Consider the following 24,514-nt stretch of genomic DNA (forward strand, 5'->3'; position numbering starts at 1 on the left):
TTTAAGGCTCTCTTAATTTCAAAGATGGAACACTGAAAGCAAAATACTGACAATCAGCAGGGTGTGAAATAATATTAATAAAACAATTCTTTAAATCTATCTCATGCATGTGCCAGTCATTAGGGATGGCCAGAGCCGTTGGCAGGCCTGACTGTGTGGCACCCATGAGCATCATGATCTTTCTAATCTGTCTCAGATTAGTTATAAAAATTGAAGGTATAGGAGGCTGTGGAACAACGGCCCCCACTAAAAATGTCCCAATCCTCTCTGGTCTCCAGGAGATCTCTGCAATGGGTGTTTCAGACATAGGCAGGGATCACCCTGTAGGCTCTTTCAAATATCTTTGCCTGGGCAATAGCCTTGCTCCCTAAGCAAATCTTATACAGGGGATGTGGTCAGTATAGTCCCCACAACCTTGAGGATATCTCTGCCCCAGAGATTGGTGGGGCGTGAGGCAAGATTAATGGCAGACATATACCAGAGTGTCCCTCATCATCTACCCAAGTTAATAGATGGGAAATTTACTAGATGGCTTTGCTATGCCTATGCCCTGTAAGCTGCTATCTAATTATTGTAGGGCCATGCATGGGGCCAATCTTTAAGAGAATTTATGGATGTGTCTGCACTATTTACTAGGAGTCCCTGAAAGGTCTGGCCCTCAATATTTAGGGTCACCATTGGTCTGGACTCCATACTGCACACCAAAAAAGCCATAGGTGCAGTAGTTCCAAACCCCTTTTCTCTTCTTGTAGGCTTAAGGATGGCGTTATTAGTTGTAAACTTAAGGGACAAAATATATTGAGCAATTCTAACTCCTTGAGATATAACAGTGTTGAAAGGCCTGCGCAACAAGCAAGTTCAAAATATCAGGAAAATAAAGACAAGACATCCAGCTGTTTGCGCTCAGAGAATGCAGGTTCTGCCTTTATTGCCAGGAAAGTGGTGTGTGTGTGTGTGTGTCTGTGTGTGTGTGTGTCTGTGTATTTTTTGCAACTGCCAAGAGGTCTCTCTCTTTACAAGGGAGAAGTCTTATATATACAGGCTTACAGCACAGTGGAAAAACCCCAGGAGGAAGAGAGTGTGTTTTCCTCATAATAAATGTTGATGTCAGTGGGGCAATGCATGGGCGGTAAGCCAGGACTAGAAAACATGATGCACCAGTGGCTATCAGTTGACAAAACTCAGAGACCCTGTGAGAGCTGGGCACCAATATGTCCCCTTTTTATTTTTTGAATTTTTGAACTGTTTCTACTCTATAGAATTTCCCATACAGACTTCATTGGCTCTCAGACCATGATGCAGGTTTTTGCTATGTTTCCACTGACTGGCTCTGAGGACTCAAATCGTCAACCTTTCCTGTTAAGACATCAACTGACTGGATGCCCCTTTTGACTATATTCAAAGAAATTTAGGTAGCTTGTTAACTATCTCCAAAGCAAATTAAGTATCCTTTTAATCATATCCAAGACAATTTAAGCAGTTCACATTCAGGTATTCACAATCACATTTCATACACACAAGTATGGCCACACCATACATGCAGAACATACATACATCTTTTAGTTATCCAATTTTCCCAAGTCATGATTAGTTTGTTGAAATGAAATTTCCTTAATTGAAGTCTCTATGACAGAACAACTCCAGTCAATCCTTAAATTAATACAAAAGGTTGAAAAAGTCCTGTATGCCCTTATCATCCCTCCATTTGAGAAGGTCTGATATACACTCAGAGACAACGGCAGTACCCACTCCTTGTAAAAAGTTTTTAGAAATCACTCACAAAATTTACCTTAAATTTTTATCAATAACTAATGCTGTATAAATGTAAACAAACATTTTAAAACAATATTTGGGAATGTGAGTGTTGTTCTTCCAAACTACTTCCTGCTGTTAAGGAGCACTGAAATGCCAGGGGTATTATGAAAAAAAAACTGTTGAAGTCCTTGGTTTTGTAGTCTTCAAGGCTGCATCATCTCAGGTGTTTTAGATGTTGGATCACATGGGCCACTGCTTAAGGTGGGCTTGCTTCATCAAACCACACTAGTCTGCAAGGAACCCACTGCTTTTATTTTCTGTGGAAACAAAAGCAGAAATTCTTTTTGCATGTAAACTTTCCTTATATTTAAATTTAGAAGTCAAAGCATTTTCAAAATACATAACTTGGATTAATTTAGCAGCATTGATAATCAAATGTCTTCTAGCAGTTTTTTGTTCCTTTCTTAGCAATTAAATAGTTTAAACACAACACAAACGCACACAGCATCCAGACTCTCCTTGTATATTCAATTCTATATATTTTCACCTTTTCTCTTTCCTTCACATAATAACAGTGCCTCATTTACTAGCTGTTACCAATTTTCAATTCACTCATTTTCAATCCATCCACCAACTGAGGATGATCCATCAGGCAAAAGCCTTAAGACTTACTCAATCCACCCTCCAACTAAGCGTGGTCTCTCAGGTTTCTCTTTCTTTCCTGACCTTGCGGGCAAAGGCCTGAAGATTTAACCTGGCACCCCTAACATGGTATCCCTTTCCAATGAACCCTCATAACCTTACTTGCTGGCCAGCCTTTGAGAGCTATTTCTCAGTTCCCCTTTACTTTCCTGACCTCAATAGATGAGGTGAAAGGCTGGAGACTAATTAAATATACCTTTCAACTGAGGGTGATCTTTCCATTTTCCCTTACTTTCCTGACCTCAGTGGATTGGTCAAAGGCTGGAGATTTAGGCAATACACTTTCTCCTTAGAACATGATCTCTCAAGCAAAAGCCTGGAGATTTGATCACTCAATTTTTTGTAAGAAGTTGAAGTACCTGTTTTCAAATCGTTTCTTCTTGAGTCTCTCCTCTCCAGATTCTTCTTTCTGGCTGATTTTTCCCAGTCCTTCCAAGTCTCTCTGGATCTTGGTGGGACCTCCAATTTTGGCACCTGTGCCACAAGCAAGTCCAAAGTATCAGGAAAAGAAAGACAAGACATCAAGGTGTTTGTACTCAGAGAAGGCATGTGTTGCATTTATTGCCAGGGGAGTGTGTGTATGTGTGTGTGTGTGTGTGTGTGTGTGTGTGTGTCTTTATTGCAAGTGCTAAGAGATCTCTTTCTTGTAGGAGGGAGCATTCTTATATATACAGGCTTACAGCACATTGGAAAAACCCCAGGTGGATGACAGAGTGTTGTCAGTGGATCAATGAGGGGTCATCAAGCCAGGACTAGAAAACCAGGATGCATCTGTGGCTATCTGCTGACAAACAACTTAGATACCCTGTGGGGCCTAGGCTCCAACACAGTGTCTCCCTTCCCAGCTTCCACTATTATTTTGATCCATCCTGCAGTATCTTCACCAATAACTACGGGAATGACTCTTAACTCCCTTACGTAGAGTGCTACAACTTCCTAAAATCAACCCAATTTAGCCTTGAGGTAAAGGGCCCTTGACTCCCATGTACAAAGCTGGGGTCCCATTTGAAGAGTCAAAATTGCTCTGGTGGTGGAACATAGGTCTATTTATGTTTTACCTGGGGTACATCTGACAACGTCATGGATAGAGTGGGGACCAGGTGTACACATGGCTCAATATACCTGGGATTAAGGGGTCCAAAGCAGACCCTGACTCTTGTTTCCTGAAGGTGGCAGAGCATAGTCATGTAAGACAGTCTTAGTCTAAAATTTCTGGTCCAATCATATCGTAAATTACAGAGGGGACAAAGGCCTGGCTCTTAGGGAGGGGGTTCAATAGAGTCCATAGCAGGATAATTTTTCTGAAAGGGCCCTAATTTCTTGCACCTGAAGCATGTCTTAAGTCTATGTCCCTCACTGGCCTTTCTATTTCCTTGCATAGCAACAGCAATAATTTGTGGTACCCATTTTTATCTCTAAAAATGCGAATATAATCATTTAAGCTCTGGGTTTTGTGAGGACATAAAGCCTCCTTACAGTATTTATTATGATTTTTCAAAGCTAATTGTCTTACCAAAGGAATGGCGTTATCATTATCCCCAAATATACAACCCACAAGTTGTAAGAGCGAGTCCACAAATTCGGTTTAGGGTTCAGATGGTCCCTGTAGGATCTTAGAAAACTGGACTCCTGCAGCCAAATTGTCAAGGTTTTCCATGCATGTCCTGCAGCTGCTGCAGTCTGTGAAAAAAACAACTGGATGGTAAAGAATTTGCTGGCCTAGAGGTGCATAGGTTCCCATGCTGTTAAGCATGTCTAAATTCCTATCAGGAAAACTGGCAGCCTGTGCTGACTGGTTACATACTTCTTTTATTCACCCCTACAGACATATTTGAGGCCAATCATTGGGGTATAATTTAAGGCTGTAAAGGATTCAAAAACAACCAGAGAGAAATGAGCATGATGCCCACATGCCATAACCACCACGTTCAACTGTTTTATATCATTAAAGTTGAGAGGGGAGTGTTCTCTCTGACTCTGGCCTTGAGGATTAATAGTCCCTATAACTGGAAACATCATTTTGCCCTTCTTCATTTCAGGAGGGGCTGAAGGAAGACAGAAAGAACAGAAATGTTCAGGACTACAGGCAGGTGGGCAAGGCTCAAGGGAACATTTTTGAAACTTATTTTTTAATTTGAGGATGCTTTTATTCTTCTCTTCCCCTGAAGAAGAGATAGAGGACTCAGAAGAGAAAGCATTGGAACCTTGATTTGATATAATAGACTCTGTGTCTTGAGCCTCTGTAAAGGCATCCCTAGATTTTTTGATCTGCTCCTTTAGTGCCTTCCTATCATTAAATCATGCCCTTACCAAGACACCACAGAGAAAAGGCAACAATTGTTATGGTATTTAGACTTCATTAAGTAAAGTTCTTTGTATGTCCACTCTAACCTGCTTCCAATCAAGGGAATTAAGATCATCAGAGACTAAAAAGCAAAGGCTGACTTCATGTATAGTTCTTAAGAAGTCCTTAGCTGTCATTGTAACAGTTGGATCAAATGGTCTTCCAAAAGAGGGTAGGAACTAACAGCACACATACCAAACATATTACTCATAACCTTAAGGAGTATTCTGGCTGGCTTTCTGTGTGGGTGGTCTCTCAGGAATTCCCTGACAGTTTTGATGCCAATGGGTAATGTCAGGGTTAGAGTCTAACTTTAAACCACTCCTCTAAGGAGGCTGACAAACCTTCCAGGGCATTACATATTAAATCAACCCTCTAAGGATGGTGACCATCCTTAAAGTGCCTGACATGTTAAATCACTCCTCTTATCTTATGTGCTGGCCAGCATTTGAGTGTAATTATTTATTTTTCTTTTTCTTTTTTTGTTTTTTCAGGACATGTTTACTCTGTATTGTTTGGAGGTTGTCCTGTAACTCACTATGTAGACCAGGTTGGCCTCGAACTCACAGAGATCAGCCTGCTTGATTGTAATTCTTTACCAGTTTCTCTTTTATCCTGATCTCAGTGGGACCTTCATCTCCTCTTTTCTCTCTAACATAAAGTGTATTGAGCTGACAGTGTGTTCCCAGCTATCGTGCTACCATAATTCACAATGATCCAAGGCACAGGGCTAAGGATGTAAAATGAAGACAAAGACAGTGGCTGATTCGTCTGAGGAGAATGACATATATTATTACAAGGGTAGAGCATTAAATACCATAGGAAGACATGGTGAAAAATTTGATAGGTAAGAAATCTATATTCCCAGGGCCCTCAAGCACAATATGAGCCCAAAACAGGAATTAGCATTTATACAAAGGATGGATGGAAAACAGGAACTTGTATACACTCCTTACTGGGAGGAGGGGACGAGAAGTGTTCAGGTAAAAGCTCCTAGTAACAAGCAATAAACAGAACCCCATGGGGGACAGGTGCAACAAAAAAGAAAGGTTTTAATTTTAATATAGTCAAACTATATAAAACAGAACACTTATCAAGAAAGTACTATATTTACAATATTTAGTCCATTAACATTTAATAAGATTTAAAGAAAGTATGATCTATCCTATCTTTGTGAGTCTAATGTCTTACATTTATCATAGCTAAGCAATTCTATAATTATAAGTATCTCTCTTCAAAAACACCAAAGACCACAGTAGGATAACTTATAAACACTAGAAGTGACAGAGACACCTTCCTATCTGTACAGTCACTTGAAGACCCTCTGTAACGTTGGAGAATCCATATTCAACCAATAGGTCACAATGTGTCTGGCAGACTTCTCAGCAAAATAGGAAATTTTAAACTGTTCAATTGGATTGCCAGTTTGTCAGTCATCTTTTCTGTGTGAAGCAGAATGCCTGACAGAATCTTCTATGAAGTAGCAACCCTTTAGAACTAACCCATTATGTTCAGCATTCTGTTTCCTTTGGATACTGCATTTCCTGATTATACAGCAACAGTCAAACAGTCCAGGAAAGAGCACATTCTTACCCAAATGGCTGCTTTCCCATGGTGAAGGTAAACCCCGAAATGACTTTCTTCGATGCCAATCATACTCTCAGACATAATTGGTGTGTCAGGAGCAGTTGTGTACCACTATTGTGAAAAAACCTAAACCAATTTTAATGACATTTTCTGAAGGTCTTTGAGATGGTTGAAGGTTATTTATCTATCTCAAATACATCTTTGCATATCTAGGAAACATTACTAACCTAAATATAGGTTTCTACTATAATCGGTAACTATAATCTGTATTTAAATATACATTTCATTTTTAAATGAGTGATACAAGCACAATACCTAAAGAAGAGAAATTATATATATGTATATATATATATGTGTGTGTGTGTGTATGTGTGTGTAGATATATAATAAAATTCATATTTAATTAGGATCATTAAATGGAAATCCATTCCAATAAACATAATAATTTTATACCATTGTGTCACTTTTTCCTATAAAAAGAGATTGGTTGTGAACCATTAAGCATTCATAAGCAACCCCATTTAAATGAAAAAAAAATTGTAAACACTATTTGGGAAGTTGGTCTTTGTTCATTATAAATGATAAAATATTTATAAATACATATTCCAATGATTTTATGGTTAACTATGTAAATATACCCATAAATAACCCACACTATATAAACTTTGTGGTTTTTATGTATAACCAATTTAACACTGACATTTTGAAATTTAAATGGCTATAGAACCTAAGCATTAGTATAAATTTAGCCTTTCTATTTTCATTCAATATGTGTCTTTGACATTTCTGTTAATTGTGGGAACTGTGAGTTTCCATTCTAATTCTCACTTAAATTTCTGATATCCTTGTCCTCAAATTTTAGTTCTACCTTTGATTTTTTTCTTTGCGTTGTTCTTTAAATTTCTTAAACTTACAGTTTCTAAATTCCCTATCCTTCTTAGAAGACACAGGCTTGACAAGAGATACCCTTTCCTTTCAATAATAATCTGTATATGACCATTGCATGCAATGCTTTTCTGAGTTTATGTATGAAAGTAGTTTGTGTGGTTGATCAGGTGACTTTTAAGGAAACAGTGTAAGTACTTGGACTTTGCACCAATTGTGGAAATGTGTAATAATTTTGTGAAATGGTGATATTTTTTCATGACATTACAACTAATTGAACCTGTCAGCATAGTGATAAATATTCGAGGAAAACTTGGTAAGTATGTTTTCAGAGCATATATATATATATATATATATATATATATATATATGTGTGTGTGTGTGTATATATATATACATATATATATATATGAATTTTTATTAATCCACTATCTTCCTAAAAATGTGGGGCAAGGTAGGCTATTACATGGTAAGGTTTTTCTTCCTATCATTAATATATGCCTCAATTACTGATAAAATGCAGTGAAAATTACAGACTAGTTTGGGAACACAAACAGCAACTCTAAAAGTTGTATCGTTTAGTAAGTTATTATGCTTGAAGAAGCCACTTAAATCTACAAATTCACCTTGATATTTTGTAGACTTCTGAGCTGTAATTCTGACAGTATGAAGGAAAGTGTTCACAAGCATAAATTTTAGGTATATTAAAATGTTATATTAGGTCCCCAATATCCTAATAGCGAATGGAATCGATTAAATGAACATAGAGGAACAATTATAGAAAATATTTTATGAATTTCTGAGGTCTTATGTACAGAAGATTGCACAGCATTCTTGAGTTTGGCTGTGTTTATGGGTTACAGAAAAACAGCAGAGACACTGTCATGTGCATATTTTAAAGCACACTGTTCCCTCACTATTATTTTTTTCTGTGTGGAACTTTCTCTTTTTAACATCATTCTTCATTGTTTTTGACTGAATGAGGCACATTTTTAACTGTTTCTTAGTTACAGTTAAATACTTCTCAGTTTAGTGCATGTGGTCAAGGTGTTAGTGTTAAATGATACCGCCCCCTTTTGTTCTCTGAGTGCTAACTTCATGGCTGAGGTATGAGGGATCATGACTATAGCCTCAGCTATGGCAAATGGTTGGAAGCATGCTCATGCTTAATAGGTTTTGGAACATTTCTCATAATCCTCACAGATAAACGTGGTTTAGGTCCTCTTTTTGGTATTGATTTTCCTTTTTTAAATTGTTAATTCATATTTTACATTCCAGTTCCAATTTTTCTCCTTCCAGTCTTCCTACTGTCCTCACTTCCCCTCCAATCAACCTTTAATCTCCTTCTCATAGAGTGTATGTAAATCCCATTCTAGGAATTACGCAGTCTTTCACAACATATGGTAGATGCAAGATCAAGGCACCACCCCCTTGTCTAAGCTGAGCAGATTATCTTTTCATATGCAATGGGCTTCAATAAGTTATATTGTGCATTACTTTTATTTCTTTGACCTACTATAAATAACTTCACTGAATAATGTAACCCATAACGTGAAAGACAATTTAGGGAACTAATATATTACATGTACAATAAGTCTAAATTATCTGTATTTGTGTCTTCAATATTTCACACTTTGAGCAGTGATAATCTTTACTTTTCAAGGACATAACCTGAACATCCCTGAAAAACATGGAAGGGGAACCTGAACGATTGGTGTTTAATTTCAAGCCAAATACTTGTCAATTATCTGTAGCTTCCTTAATATATGTATGGGATAGAAGTTAAAGTAAGTAATGCATATTTTGAAGAATACTAACATGATAAATGTGATATGTAAAATCACTGCATCTTATTCTAAACTGAATAGAAAATATCACTGAGTTAACTGCTAAGTTTAGGAGCACAATAATTATGGTGGTATAATATTGAACCTATGAAGGGGAATTCCTGTGTATATCCCAATAAAGCACTGGTGGCCAATAGGGAAGCAAGATAGGTGGGACTAGGTGTCAAGGAGGACTCTGGGTAGGAGAAACACGGGGAGTCACGATTTAGCCGCCGTAGGGATAAGAAGTCTGGACCTTTTCTCTGGTAAGAGAAAGAAATACTTAAGTTTGAGCTAGCCAGCAAGAAACATACAAACAGCCAATATCTTTATGATTAATACAGCATCTTGTGTGTTATTTGGGGACAATAATGCAGCAGAGTCCAGACAACTGGTGAGGAAAAACCAAAGTGGATGACAAGTAAAAGGCTTCCCTCAACAAATTTACAACGTTTAAAGTATTTACATGAAATTCCCACATACTGTAAGAACATGGAATATAGGTGCATCTAAAAATGATATTTTGTATCCTGAAATAATATATCAAAAACTTTCTCTTAAAAAGTTCTTTGTTGCCCCTGTTTCTTATTCACACTGCTCCTCACATCAGGGGTTGGGCTAGGGTAATGCTGGAATTCCTACAATTCCACCTCTTATGATTGTCAAAAATAAGGGTTGTAGGGCCCCATAGGTTGCCCAGGCCTTCTTGCTGACTTCTAGCACAACAAAAAGCACTGTATAGTGTCATCGTTTGTTATTTAGTACTCTATTAGAATTAGATTAATAGATTATTAGCTGATTGTTTTATTGTCATCGAGTTTGTAAGAATTTTTGGTTAAATTTACTCATGAAGCACAAGCAGAAAGGGTTGTTGGTCCAGAGGAGAGAGAAGAATCAAATCCCCCATATTAATTCAGGACATGCAGGGGTTGACACATTTTTGAGTTATGGAAAGGGTCAGCAGCAGAGATGGCGATTTAAGGGTGTAAGCAGGTGGTCAGGGAGAGGTAAGAGTTTAGTTTAGAGGTCAGGTGTTACAGCTGGCAGCCCATACATGACCTCAAAATATGAGATGAAAAGGTGTTGTTAGGGAAGAGCCCTAAGCCTGAAGAGAGACAGAGGCGAGATCTTTTACTCAGTCGAGGTGAATTTCTTGTGCCTTTTTCACAAGAATAATTTTTAGAAAATGATTAGTATGCTCTACCTTCCCTGAGCATTGGGGTGATATGGAATATGAAAATGCCAAGCAGTTTTGAGAGCTTTAGATAGTGTTTGGATATCTGAGAGGAGAATGCAGGAAAATTATCTGACTGTCTAAAGGAGTTGGAGTGGTCTTAAGTAGGTGTCATGAGGAGTGGAGAGCTGGTCCTTAGAAGTTGAGACACTATAACCAATGCTGGACAGGAATTTAGAAGAGTGTTGGTGTCAGGCAAAAAATGTACATCATCTACATATTGTATGAGATTAGATTTGGGGAGACAAAAAGAAAGCAGGTCAGAAAATATAGCCTGCCAAATAAGTGTGGGCTGTCCTGGAATCTCTGAGGTAGGACAGTTAATATGAGCTGCATGGAGACATGAGTGTCAGGCTCAGTCCGTGTGAAAGCAAAGATATTCTTAGACCTATTGTCGATGGTTATAGAGGAAAAGTTGTCCTTAAGAACCAAAGCTGAGAAATGAGAGTACCCTGAGGGGATAGTGGAGAGGAGTATATAAGGATGAGGTAACATAGGATGGAGGGGGACCACTGCAAAATTATGGAGACTGCGGACTTGAACCAGGTGATAGGTCCCATTAGTTTTTTTTTATTGTTAGTATAGGGGTGTTAAAGGTAGAGGATGCAGAAGGAAGTAACTTTTTCTTAGGATGTCAGAGATAATAGACTTAAATCCCCTTAGACTTTAGTGTGGGAGTGGGTACTGGAATTGAGTGATGTACCACAAGTGATGCTATAATTGAATGACAACAGGAGAGTGGTGCTTAGCCACAGAAGAATTTTGGGTGTCTCAGAATTTGATTTCTACCTGAAAGGCTGGTAGAGGAAACAACTTACTGGAATCTGAATATTGGGTGTCTTGGAGGAAGAGGAGAGGAGCTGCTGGTGACTCTGGAGTTATGCGAAGTTGGGTAGCATACAAGAGGACCTCCCACATTTGCTAAAAGTTCCCTCCCCAGTAAGGGAACAGGACACATTGCTATAACAAAAAATGAATGATTGAGGGTAATTCCCCTCAATATACAGCTAAGTTGTGGAGTCTATTGAGGTAAGTAAGGCTGTCCCACTACCCTGACAATAGGGAGACGAGAAGGAGAGGTGGGTCCCCACAACTCCGTCAGCACTAAGTATGTTTCACTGGTGTCTAAAAGGAAGGAGATTGATTGAGCTGATAACCTAATGTATACCTGGGGCTCCCTGTAAGAGATAACAGTGTTCAGGTCAGGAGCGCTCATGCCCTTTCACTCATCATTATCATCCATAGCCAGGGCTAGGAAGTCAGCTGCAGGGTGGTCTGTGTCTGATGCCCTGCTGCACTTGGGGCACAGGGACAGTTGTGGAATTTTTTACACAGTTTGCAAGGCGCACAGATATTAGGGCACTATCGGGCCCAATGTCCTTTCTGTCCACATGTCCACATTTGAAACATGGATGCTGCTGTCCTCGAGCCCAAGAGGACAAGGAATCCAGGGAAGACTTTGAGGAAGTTCAGAAGGCTTTGGACAGCCAGCCTTTGTTGCTTGTCTTTAGGGGCCATGTTATCTCTCCCGTGGTACACCTAGAAATCCTTTCTTGAAGCCTCTGCATGTTGTGTTATAGGCCCCTGCTCTAAATGCTTAAACTTACCTCTAATGATAGGGTATCTCTGAGAAAATAAATTATGTTCTATGGAATTGTCTTCCCTCTGTCCCCTTTGGGTGCACGTTGGTTTCCTGTAAGAACACCTATGTAAGACATTCTAGGAACTGATAGGGATTCTCTGCCTTGTCCTGAACTACATCAAGAAGCTTTTCATAATTAATTGGATTTAGGGCAGCCTTATGAATACCGCCATGAGAAAGGTCATAAAGAGATCTGTAACCCAAATTTCCCCTGGAGTGTTATATTCCCATTTAAGCTCCAGATCTGGAGCAGCATGTACCCCAGTAGGACAAGCTGGATTGGTTTGGTGTATCTAGTCTGGATATGCCCTAGCCTGCTCCCAAACTCACCTTCTCTCCTCAGGTAATAGGATATTAGTTAAAATCGTGAATATATTATGAAAAGTAAGGCTGTAGGACTGAGTAATATACTGAAACTCCTTTATGAAAACAGTGGTATTAGCAGTGTTGGAACTCAATCTCTGTTACTGATACTCAAGTTCTGAAACTCAGAATGTGATGTGGACCTTGACCAGGCCATTCTCCCTGGGCACTATTCACAAGGAGAGAATTGTGGCAGAGTCAGCATTGCCAGGTCAAGGGCCTGTAGGGGCTCTAGAGCAGGGGACAGGAAGAGTAAAAATAGGTGTGAGGGAAGAACACTTTGAGCAGCCCAGTGCCTGAGAAGTGGGAGCTAAGGAAGAATCTGAAGTGGAAGAAAAGGGGGTAGATAAAGGAGAAGAAGGTTTTATCTAAGGTTTGGAAGAAATCAGTTGGAGCTGCTCAGCGATGTCTGGATCAGTGGAGTCTTCATCAGGTGAAATTTCCATAGCTAGAAGAATGTGAGATATAGAGAAAGAATGAGAATGCTGAAGAGAATGCTGAGCAGAGAGATAGAGAAAACCTTGGACTTAGGGTAACTCCCTCCATCTACCAGATCACTGACAGTGATTAGATATATCCTGTAAAATGTCACAATCCAAAGAGACATTTGGTGGCCAAAGAGATTTATTATCTACAGGGGGCAGGATTAGAGTAATACCAAAGTTCCTACACCAGTAAGATCATTTTGGCAGAGGGATTTAAAAAAACATTTTTTCTTCAAACCAAACAAAATTTATTGAGCACTCTAATATATATGCATATATTATACAATTTATATAAAACATACTCTACATATAATACAAGTACTACTAAAATATGTATGTAATTAGTACTCAGCCATACCTACACAATAAGCAGCCCAGTTCACTATCATGAAAATTCAGACTGGACTGGAGACTGTCTGGTAGGTAGTTATCCTCTCAGCAAACACACCAAGCAAGCAGCCACTATTAGGAATTGTTTTCTACTGTAGAGACATAGGTAAATTATATTTCATTCTGCCTTCCCATGCATTTCCTCTGCAAACTTCACACAAAAAGGAAGGAAGGAGAGAGATGAATCATCAGCTCTGACGCAGATCTCTAAGAACTGTCGTCATTTGTTTCTATTCCTGGGTTTGAGATCTCTCTCCTGATTTGTTCCTAATTCATCTGTAAAGGCATGTCCTCCTCCAATCAGAGGCAATCCCAGCAAATAAAAATGTCAGTTCAGGAGGATTTTTTTCCAGCCAGACTTCTGGCTGAAGTCCAGCTCCTAGCTGGATTTAGCCAAAGCCTGGCTGTAATAACCCCAAAGAAGGGAAACGCTCCTGGAGACCTGCAGGAGACAGGGACAATTAAAATTTAGGATTGGGGATGGGATTGGTGGGATTTCTCAGAAACCAGCCATGATAAACTGCTCCCATTTCCTGGGAGGGAATGAAGCCCCTTTCTCTGAAGCCACATTTTCATCCTTAATAACTGTGATTACAGACTAAGTCTTGGATGCTGCATTATGTGACTGGATGATGTGTTTTTAACTCAATACTGGGCAGAAACATGCTTGTACTCACCAGCTGTGCACTTGGAGAATACAGTAAAAAATGTCAACGTTAGGGACAATTATTATTAGGCAACCGAACCTCTGTGAATTTCAAGTATCAGGTTTCACAAATAAATTCATCTGTGGAATCTATATGACATAAAAAAAATTACAATTCAGCTGTAAAAGCAGCACAGAGTCAGAATTAGCCATCAGAAGCCAGAGACAGCAGATTTAATCTCCATAGCCTGGAATAGGAATAAGCAGAATAAGTATGTTTACCAGTACTTACCCGAGAATGCTTTTCTCTTTTGTTTACTATTGTAATCAGGGCATAGGAAAAATAATATTCTTTCAGGTCATCCATTTTCTGTATCGTGGTTTCTTTATCAGCACACACTTAGTTGGGAGGGAGAAATGAATCAGCAGCTCTGAAGCAGATCTCCAAGCTTTCCTGGCATTTGCTTTCATTGGTGGGACTGAGATCATTCTCCTTATTGGTTAAGATTCCAAGCACTCTCCTCTCTAGACCCTGCCCTGGATGAAATGACAGACAATGGACACCCTCATGGAGGGCCCCCCTCCCTGGGAAAATGAGGGGGTATTGGGGGGGTTGGTGTTAGGGCATGGGAGGAGTGGAGGGAAAGGGGGAGGGACCTGGTATTGACATGTGAAGCAACCTTGTTTCTAATTTAAATTAAAAAAAACTTAAAAAAAGGATTCCAAGCACACTTCCAATATCCACAGCCCTGCTCTGAGAAGCAAGGGAACTTACAAGTTGTCAGAATTGCAGGTTCTTATCAGCCAGGCTCTGGCTATATCCCAAAAAAATTTCTCCCAGGCATAATAAAAACCCACTTTTAATTTTCCCAGAAAAAGCATCTGACAGTTCTTGATAAATGTAGGATACAGAACTCATACAATATTTCATTCTTTATAATGCAGCATTGATTAGCCTGATCTTGTCATCTATGCAGCAAAGAGATTCTGCATATTGAACTACTTATTTTCTTTTAAAATGAAAACTGCTTGTTGCACTTGATGTTCTGCATTACTTTCTTTTTTCTATTTTTTTTCATTTAAGTTAGAAATAAGGTTGTTTTATATGTCAACCACAGCTCCCTCTCCCTCCCCTCTTTCCTTGCCCTTCCCCCCCAGGCAATGCAGTTCCCCACCAAGTCTCCAGTCCAGTCCCCAGGGAGGGTGATGACCTCAATGGTGGATCACCAGAGTCTATCATTTCATCCAGGGCAAGACCTAGGACCTCCGACAAGTGTCCAGGCTGAGAGACAATACCTCATTGAGGGATGGGCATTCAAATCTATTTTTATTCCAGAGATAAATACTACCGAAGGCCCCATAGAGTACCTAGGCCTTCTCACTAACATCAACATTCAGAGGGGCTGCATCAGTGTGATAGATTCTACACAGCCATCAGTCTGGGTTACAAGAGCTCCCTCTTGTTCAGGTCGACTGTTTCTGTGCTTTAAACAAGCCTAGTCTTAAATCATTTGATTATAAATTTTCCCTATCTGAAACTGGGATCCAGCAGATCAGTTCAGTGTTTTACTGTGGGTGTCTGCATCTGTTTTCATCAATTTCTGGATGAATGTTCTGTTTCCCAGAAAGATTTAGTAATATTTAAAGAAATTGTCATCTATCCTATCTTTGTGAGTCTAATATCTTATATGTAACTTATCTTTTATCATTGCTGAGCAAAACTATAATTATAACTTTCTGTCCTCAACTACATAAAAGAACACAGAAGGATAATATATAAACACTAGAATTGACAGAGACACCTCACTACATGGAAAGCCACCTGAAGTTTATCAGTAACATTGGGGCATCCATCTTCAGCCCATAGGCCACATTGTGTCTGGCAGACTTCTCAGCAAAACAGGAAAACTTAAACTGTCCACTACTATCGGGGGTTTGTCGGTCTTCATTTCTGTGTATGCAAAATGCCTGACAGTCCCTTATATGAAGCAAGATCCCTTAGGACTGTCCCATCAAGTTCAGCAGTCACTTTTCTGTCGGGCCTGCACGTGCGGATTATACAGCAATAGTCAAACAGTGCAGGCAAGAGCAGCTGCATGCCCAAATGACTAGTTTTACCATGTTGAAGGTAAACTCTAAAATAGTTACTTTGATACCCACCATCTTCTCAAAAATAATTGGTGTGTAAGGAGGAGTTGTGTCTCACGATTATGAAAAGCCCTAAACCATTTTACATGACATTTTTGAAGGTCTTTGAAAGGTTTGAAGAATACCTATCTATCTCAAATATAATCTCTGTATATCTAGAAAACATACCTAACCTAACTGTAAGTTTTGACTATTATAGGTAACTATTTATAATCTGAATTTAATTATATATTTCCTTTTTAAATGAGTTTTACAAACACAATACCTAAACAAGAGGAGAAATATATATCATAAAATTGACATTCAATGAGGATCAATAAATGAAAATACATTCCAATACAAAGTAACCATTTTATGCCATAATCTCCCTTTTAGCTTTCAAAAGATTGTGATCATTAAGCATTTATAATCAACCCCATTTAAATGAGTACAAAAATTTTCAAACAATATAAATACATATTTCAATGTTTTTCATTTAAATATGTAAATATACCCATAAGATGCCCACAATATATACAGTTTGTGGTTATTATAAGTAACAGGTTTAACATTGATTTTTGTAATTTTTTTATTTATTTTTATTTATTTATTTTTCAGTTTAAATTTAGATAAGAAACAAGGTTGCTTCACAAGTCAGTTCCAGGTCCCTCTCCCTTTCCCTCCCCTCCTCCCGTGCCCTCCCCCACCCCTCCCATTATCCCCTCATTCCCCCAGGGAGGGTGAGGCCCTCCATGGGGGTGTCCATAGTCTGTCATTTCATATAGGGCAGGGCCTAGACCCTTCCCCAAGAGTTCAGGGTGAGAGTGCACCTCACATTGTTCGATGGGAGTCGGACTTTTTTGTAATTTAAAGACCTATAGAACCTAAGCATTGGTATAAATGGAGCCTTTCTGTCTTCATGCAGTATGTATTCTTGACTTTTCTCTTAATGGGAATGAGAGCTTCCCATAATAATTCACATTGCAATTTTGATGTCATTGTGCTAAAATTTTTGGTTCTTCTTTCACTTTTTTTATTTGTATTGTTTAAATTTCTCAAAATTTCTGTTTCTAAATTCCATATCCTTCTTATATGAGACAGTCTTCACAAGAGTTACAATTTTTTCCAATAATAATCTGTACATGCATAGTGCATACAATTATTTCTGAGTTTAAGAATAAAAGTGGGTGGTGTGGTTGATCAGGTGGCTTTAAAGGATACAGTGTAAGTTGGTGGCCATTGGACCAATGGTGGAAAGGTGTAATAATGATGTAAAATGGTGATAATTTTTCAAGACACTTTCAACTAATTTGCACTGTAGATGTAAGGATAAATATTCATGGCAAACTTGGTAACGATATGACTTCAAGTAAGATGTAGGTGATGTTTTTTTCTTTGGCCACTATCTTTATAACAATGTGGGGGAAGTTAGGCTATTACCTTGCAAGGTTTCTCTTCCTGTAAATCATATGTGCCTCAATTAATGAAAAAAATTAAGTGAAAATTTCAGACTTGTTTGGGAACTCAACAAGCATCACAAGAAAGGCCTAAAGTTTAATAAGTTATTATGCTTGAAGAAGCCACCAAAATCTTCAAACTCACCTTCATGGTTTAAAGACTTTTTAGCAGGAGTTCTACAGAATAAATCAAAGTCTTTACAAGAAGAAATATTAGGGATATTAAAAACTTACATTAGGTTCTCCGCATCTTAAAGTGAATGTAATTAATTAAATGAAATTATTTTTAGTGGAACTACGACAGAAAGGATTTTATAAATATCTGAGTTTTCATGTACAGCAGAATGCAATGCATTCTTGAGTTTGATTTTGTTTGTTTGTTGCAGAAAAACAGCAGAGACTCTGGCATGTATATATTTTAAAGCACACTGTAGCCTCACTATCATTTTTTTCTGTCTTAATCTTCCTCTTTTGAACATCATTTTCATTCATTTTTGGTTGAATGACACACATTTTGAACTGTTTATTAGTTGCAGTTAAATAGAGAATTTCTCTCTCAGTCAGGTTAAACTATGTGAGAACTGCATTTTCAAGTCCAAGGCGAAAACTTATCTCAAATCAGCCATTTTTAACAAAAATCTCTGTTAAACCAGTATCTGATTGATATGTAAGAACATTTTCACTCAAGAAATTCCAATAACAGAAAAAATATGCAAAATTCTGCTACTATTTCTAGCCTTCAAATACTGCTTAAGCTTAGAGATCTATTAAAGCCTTCAAATTAGAGTGGCCTTTGGTTTATTAAGGTAATGGAGAGGATAGTTGTAACTGTTATCTAGAATTGTTTGCAATGGGGGCTACTCATGTTCTGGTAGATGGATGCATATTGATACACATACAACTGCATTAAATTAATTCAGGTATCAATTGCAACAAAATAACATAAGTTTCAGATGTAAAAGTGATATTATAAGTTGGAAATGAATTCTCTTTTGGGAAATGTGTGGATACTTCAAAAGAAAATACTCATCTAATATTATTAGTAATTATTTTATGTATATGGAGTGAATATGAGAAATAAATCATGAGGGAAACTTGCACATGTAACTGTTTAATAACCTGTAAATTATACAAGAGACAATGTAGATTCTGAGAGTAAATCAGATTTAAAATTATCCTTTCTACAATAAGAGAATATTGCCTCATTTATTTTTTATGAACATAATGTGAGAGACTAGGTTCCAGGTGTCGTTAAATTAATAAACTTTGCCCAGTAATGAGACATGAACTGTGAGTAAACAGTCTTACGTGGAATTTTTTGGTAGACAGGAATGGAAGGTGGGAAGAGAGGGAAGCAACCTCGGTGGAGCAGAGAGACAGATACTGGGGCTTGTGAAGGATCTTAAAAAGGGGGAGATGCACATTTTTCACTGAGTACTGTGAAAAGTGACATCATAATGATGTAGTTGCATCACTGTGTGTTTCCTTCCTGTCAAAGGGGGCAGGGAAAGTATAGTGCCAGATTTCCAACAATAACACCTCTTATGAATATTTTAAAGGTGGGCTGTTGGGCATGGAAAATCAAGGAATAAATGCTTCAGGAGTTCTCAAGTGTACTTCCTGCTGAGCTGGGGATTTTTGATCATTTTTGAGGGACCTGAGATAGCTGGGCTGTGGCCACATCTGTGGTAACTGGTGGTTTCAATGCAGTCCAGGCTGTAGGGAAATCTGTGGCACTTCTGTAGTCATGGCAAGATATTAGCAGAGTAGAGGGTAAAGTTAGTTCAATTTTTGTTCTTGTGTTCTGATATTTGAGGGGAAGATTTTATTATGAGTGAGGGATTCCCATGGGGTACCAATATGAGGATAGGGAATCATAGGACCAATTAAGAGGTTGAATAATATCTTGAGTGAATCTGACCTGTTTGGATGTGTCCAGTTTTGCTCCCTGAAACATACAAGAATTCTTTGAGTTTGTGAAAACACAAGTATTAGAAATATAAGCAGCCTGTTTGTTAGAAGTGACTTGGCTGAAAGCATTGACATATTTAAAGCTGACAGATTTTTTAGCACAACAAAAGCATCATATAGTGGCATAGTTTAGTGATTAGTACCATGTTAGAATTGGATTAGTAGAATACTATTTGATTGTTTTATTGTTTTCAAGGATGTAAGAAATTTTTTGGTTACATTTTTCCCAGGAGGCCCAAGTGTTTGATGGTCTTTTTGAATCTAGGTCTGTGGTTTTTGTCTGGCATTTCTGTAGCTACAGCTAATTAGTTGGATTAGAAGTTTTAAATGAGTTATTGATGTGCAGGGTGTAATTAGAAACAGGAGAGTTTGGTTCAGTTGGAGGACATGAAGGAAAGCTTATGGTGATCCCAGACTGGACTTGTAGGAGAAGAGTCTTATAATTCTGAAATAGAAGTCAAAGTACTGGATCCAGGTGACCTCTGAAACTTAAGGTAACAATGTCCATTTATAGTAGGTATATATGAGGAGTGAGTTTCAGGTGAAGATGTAAAGAGAATGAGGCAGAATAAGTGAATCCCATGGGGAAGGCCATCAAGCTTAGCAGGTGTTGGCATGACAAGAATTACCTTGGAGGAACCCTCCATTTAGGAGACAGGGGCAAGGGGCATTAGTCCAAAGGAGAAAGAACGACAGGATGTGCCATATTAAATTGAAATGTATGGGGGTTGTCACATGTTTGAGGTAGTGAATTGTCACTAAAGAACTATAGGAGTGAGTGGATTGATGAAGAAAGGGTGAAATCAGGTGATCAGGGAGAGGTGAGAGCTTAGGTGAGAGGCCAGGTCCTCCACCTGGCTAACCATACAAAAGCTCAAAAGATGAGATAAAAAGTGGTTGTTTGGGGAGAACCTAAGCCTCAACAGAGCCAGAGACAAGAGCTTGACCCAGTCGTGGTGAAGTTCCTGTGTCATTTTAACAAGAAATTTTTTTGAAAGAATGGTTTGTAAGGTCTACCTTCCCTGAGAATTGGGGATGGTAAGGAATATGGAAACATCAAGGAATGTTGAGAATTTTAATAGCGTTTGGGAGATCTGAGAGGTGAACTCAGGACCACAGTTTGACTGAAAAGAGGTTTGAATCCCAAACTGGGGAACTATTTTCCTGAGAAGGATGTCAGAGACTGTCTAGGTCATTTTGTTAGTGGTAGGAAATGTTTCTTCCCACACAGAAATGTTATCAGCTACTACCTGGACATATTTAACTCACCAGATTCAAGCATGTGGGTAAAGTCAAGTTTCCTGTCCATGCCTTGGAGAAATCCCCTAGCCTGATGTTTGAGAAAAGGGGAATTATGATACCTGGAAGTATGATCTGATATCTGAAAGATGTTAAAGAAGGCAGTGATAGTTCTTAAGAAACATAAGTCCTCAGGAGTAGGTTGGAGGTGAGACTTGACAAAAAGTGAAATAACCAGATGGTTAGGATGAAAGAGCTGGGGTAAATAGGACAGAATTTGGCAAGTGTCAGGAGGTGACTGTGAGCATGTTGGTTGTAGCGTATGAAAGCCCTAATGTGGGTGAGGTAGATCTTGGTCTTAGAAGGCTTCAGCCCTAGTTTCTTCATCATTCCTGTTGTTAGCCCTAGAGATAATGGAGTTGTCAGTCTGCTGAGACCTGCATTTAAAAATGCCTGTAACTTTGGGGACAAGGGAGGCCATTAGCATGGCCATAATACAACATGAGTTATTTATGGAACCTCATATAGTCATAAGAAGTCCAATCTATTCTCAGGTAGCAGCATGGGACAGGATGATATGAAAAGCATGTTTAGAGTCTGTGTAAATATTTCAGTAATGTCCCTATGCCAACTGGAAAGCATGGTGGAGGGTTTTTAATTCATCTTAATGTTTGTTCAATTGGGCTGGGGAAGTGCCCAGGCTTCCACCACCCTGGTATCTGATACTATGTTGTGACCTCCTCTACAGGTCTTCCCATGTAAAAAAGACCTGTCATCTGTATACAAAGTACAGGTGTCCTGAGGTATTTTGCCCTCCTGTTTGTGTCCTCTAAGATTTCAATACAGGAATATGATGGAGAATAAATAGTAGTAGACTCAGGTAGAAGAGTGGTAGTGGGTTGAGCCGGATGGAAATTTGAGTGTGGCATCTACTACAAGTGCCACCTGAAAAGTAGGAACTCGAGATGGGGGTAGAATTTGTAAACTTCTAACTTATGAGATGAGACAGGTTGTGATGGGAAACGACAGTTATAAGTGAACCAAATTAAGTTTAATTGACTCATGAATGAGGAGCTCAGCAGCTGCTAATGTACATATGCAGGGTGCCCACCCTAGCGTAATTAGGTTGTTTCTTTGACAGATATACTACAGGTGCAAATGAATGTCCCAACTGGTGACCTAAAACTCCAAGGGCATATCCCTCCTTTTCTGTAAGTGAGAAAGGATGAGTTTGGTCTGGAAACAGAATAGCTGGGGCCTGGAGTATAGCCCGCTTGAGTTTCTGAAAGGGTTTAGTCACAGGTTAAAGGAAAGGTTCACATGAAAGGCAAGAGCTTATTCCTCTAGGGAACAAGCAAGGAGAGAGTAAGTGTGGATCAATGGACATAAGAAGCCAGCTATTCCTTGAAATGATAAAATTTCACTTTAAGTAGAATGTATTGCAAGAGAGTGGATTAGGTTCTGTCTGTCTAAGGTAATAGCTTTGGTATTTGGCATGATTGTTAGTCCCAAGTAGATTGCCTGAAGAATGGACAGTTGGATATTAGAAGTTGAGACTCTATAACCGCTGCTGGACAGGAAATGTAGAACAGAGGTGGTGTCAGTCTGGCTAGATTTTAAGGATGGGCTGTAATGTAAAACATCATGTACATATTGTCTGTCCTTAAATTTGGTGTGAGACAGACAGAGCAGGTCAGAAGCCTGGCTAAATTCATATGGCTGTTCCAAATGCTCTTAGATAGAATGATCCAGGTGAGCCATGTGGAGGCAGGAGTGTCATGAGCAGTCCAGGTGAAAGCAAAGACATTCTGAAACAGAATATCGAGGGTTTAGAGAAAAAGTCATCCTTAAAATGAAAAACTGAGAATTGAGATGTCCCTGAAGGGATAGTGGACAGGAGTGTGTAAACATTAGGTACCACAGGATGGAGAGGACCAATGAAGAATTAATGAACCAGAGGTACTGTCCTAGGCAATGGGTCCCATTAGGCTTTTTTGTTGCCATTATAGTGGTGTTAAAGGACAAGGATGTAGAATAAAGTAACATTTTCTTTGGAGGTCAGAGATAATAGATTTATGCCCACTTATGCTTTATATTTGTTGTGGGTACTGGACTTGAGTAATGTACATCAAGGTGTCTTGTAACTGAATGCCAATTGGAGAATGGTGACCAGCCACCAAAGGGATTTGGGAGTCCCTATTTTAGGATTTACCTGAGAGACTGTAGAGGAATCAACTTTCTGGAATCTGAAGGCTGGATGGATATAAGTAGGAGGAGTGGAGGCAGTGGAGTTTCTAGAGTTAAGTGAATGTGGGGAGCAAAAGAAATAGAAGTTCCCAACTTTGCGAACAGATTCCTCCCCAGTAAGGTCACAGGACAAGTTGGTATAACTAAAAATGAATGAGTGAGGGGAATTTTCCTGAATATACACCTAAGTGGCGTAGTCTGATGAGGTAAGTAAGGCTGTTCCCCTACCCAGAATATAGGAAGAAGAAAAGGAGATGTGTGTCCCAAAACTCCCTCAGAATTGAGTATTTGTCAGCAGTATCCATAAGGAAGGAGATGAATAGTCTTTATATGTTAATGTCTACTGTGGTTCCCTATTACAGATAACAGTGGTCAGGTCAGGTGAGCCAGGGGCCCATTCACTCATTGCCATCATCCATCCCTAGGACTAGGAAGTCACCTACAGGGTGAGAGCAAAGGATCCCTGGCAGATTTTTAGACAGGTCAGAAGTCTTAGGCAACCCTTTTTTTACGTGTCCTTGTCCCTTAAGGAACATGTTTCTCTCCCATGGTACTCCTTGAAAGCCACACTAAAAGCCTCTGCCTGTGGCATGTGGGTCCCGATCTAAATGCTTAAGGTTAACACTATATCATGGTAGCTCTGAGGAAAAGAAAAGGTATATCACAGGAGTTGTCTTCCCTCTGTTCCCTGTGGGTCTATGCTGATGTACTGTAAGAAGGTCTGGGTAAAGCATTCAAGGAACTGAGTGGGATTCTCTGCTTTGTCCTGAACTACATCTAGAAGCTTTTCACAGTTAATTGGCTTTAGGACAGCCTCACATTGACCAGCCATGAGACAGGTTGTAACTGTTCTCTAACTAAAATTCTAGCTAGAGGGTTATAGTCCTGTTGGTGCACCCGATCCGAAAAGGCCTCTGTCCCCGTATGGTGAGGCATATCAGTGTATCTTTATGGTATACCTCATTTGGCTACACCCTCACCTGCTCCCAAACCTGCCTTCTTTCCTCAGGTAGTAGGTTATAAATTAAAGCAAGGTGTATAGGAACCGAATCTATGTTGTATCTGGGAAAGTTCTGATAGTAAGAAAGGGACGTAGACATTGACCAGGCTATCCACCATGGCCACTTCTGTGTTTGTGTGTGTGTGTGTGTGTGTGTGTTCATACATATTCCTGAGGATAGCATTATAGCCATGTACATAAAATGTATTTATATATTAGTATTATGCTATCATATTTATTACATAATTTATATGAAACATACTATACATATTAATTCAAGTACATATAAAACAGCTATGGAAAATTAGAAAAAGAGATCACAAAGTGTATTCAGCCAGACAAAATAGGCAGCCCAGTTCACTATCATAAAAATCCTGAAAGAACTGGAGACTGTCAGGTAGGTAGCTACAATATCAGCAAAAGAAGATAGAAATTTGCTCAGTCACCAGCCACAATTAGAAAGTGTAATCTACTGCAGAGGCATGGGTAAATTACATTTCTTCCTGTTTTCCCATTCATTTCCTCTGCATCTTTCACACAAACAGGGAGGAGGGAGAGAGAGATGAATCAGCAGGTCAGATGCAGTTGGCTAAGAACTGTCGTCATTTGTTTCC

The 24,514-nt window shown here is 39.0% G+C and overlaps 1 long non-coding RNA gene across 1 annotated transcript; it reads right to left on the reverse strand.

The window, feature by feature from the left end:
- Positions 1–1,819: 1,819 nt before the first annotated feature.
- On the reverse strand, positions 1,820–6,657 carry LOC121134790. Its single transcript, XR_005872016.1, has 4 exons — positions 6,095–6,657; positions 3,971–4,137; positions 2,817–2,931; positions 1,820–2,072 (listed from the first exon to the last, which is right to left on the reverse strand). It is a non-coding gene; the product is annotated as an uncharacterized LOC121134790 (long non-coding RNA).
- Between the last annotated feature and the right edge of the window lie 17,857 nt (positions 6,658–24,514).

This window comes from Mesocricetus auratus, unplaced genomic scaffold (assembly GCF_017639785.1).
Source record: "Mesocricetus auratus isolate SY011 unplaced genomic scaffold, BCM_Maur_2.0 Super-Scaffold_100030, whole genome shotgun sequence".
NCBI lineage: Eukaryota > Metazoa > Chordata > Mammalia > Rodentia > Cricetidae > Mesocricetus > Mesocricetus auratus.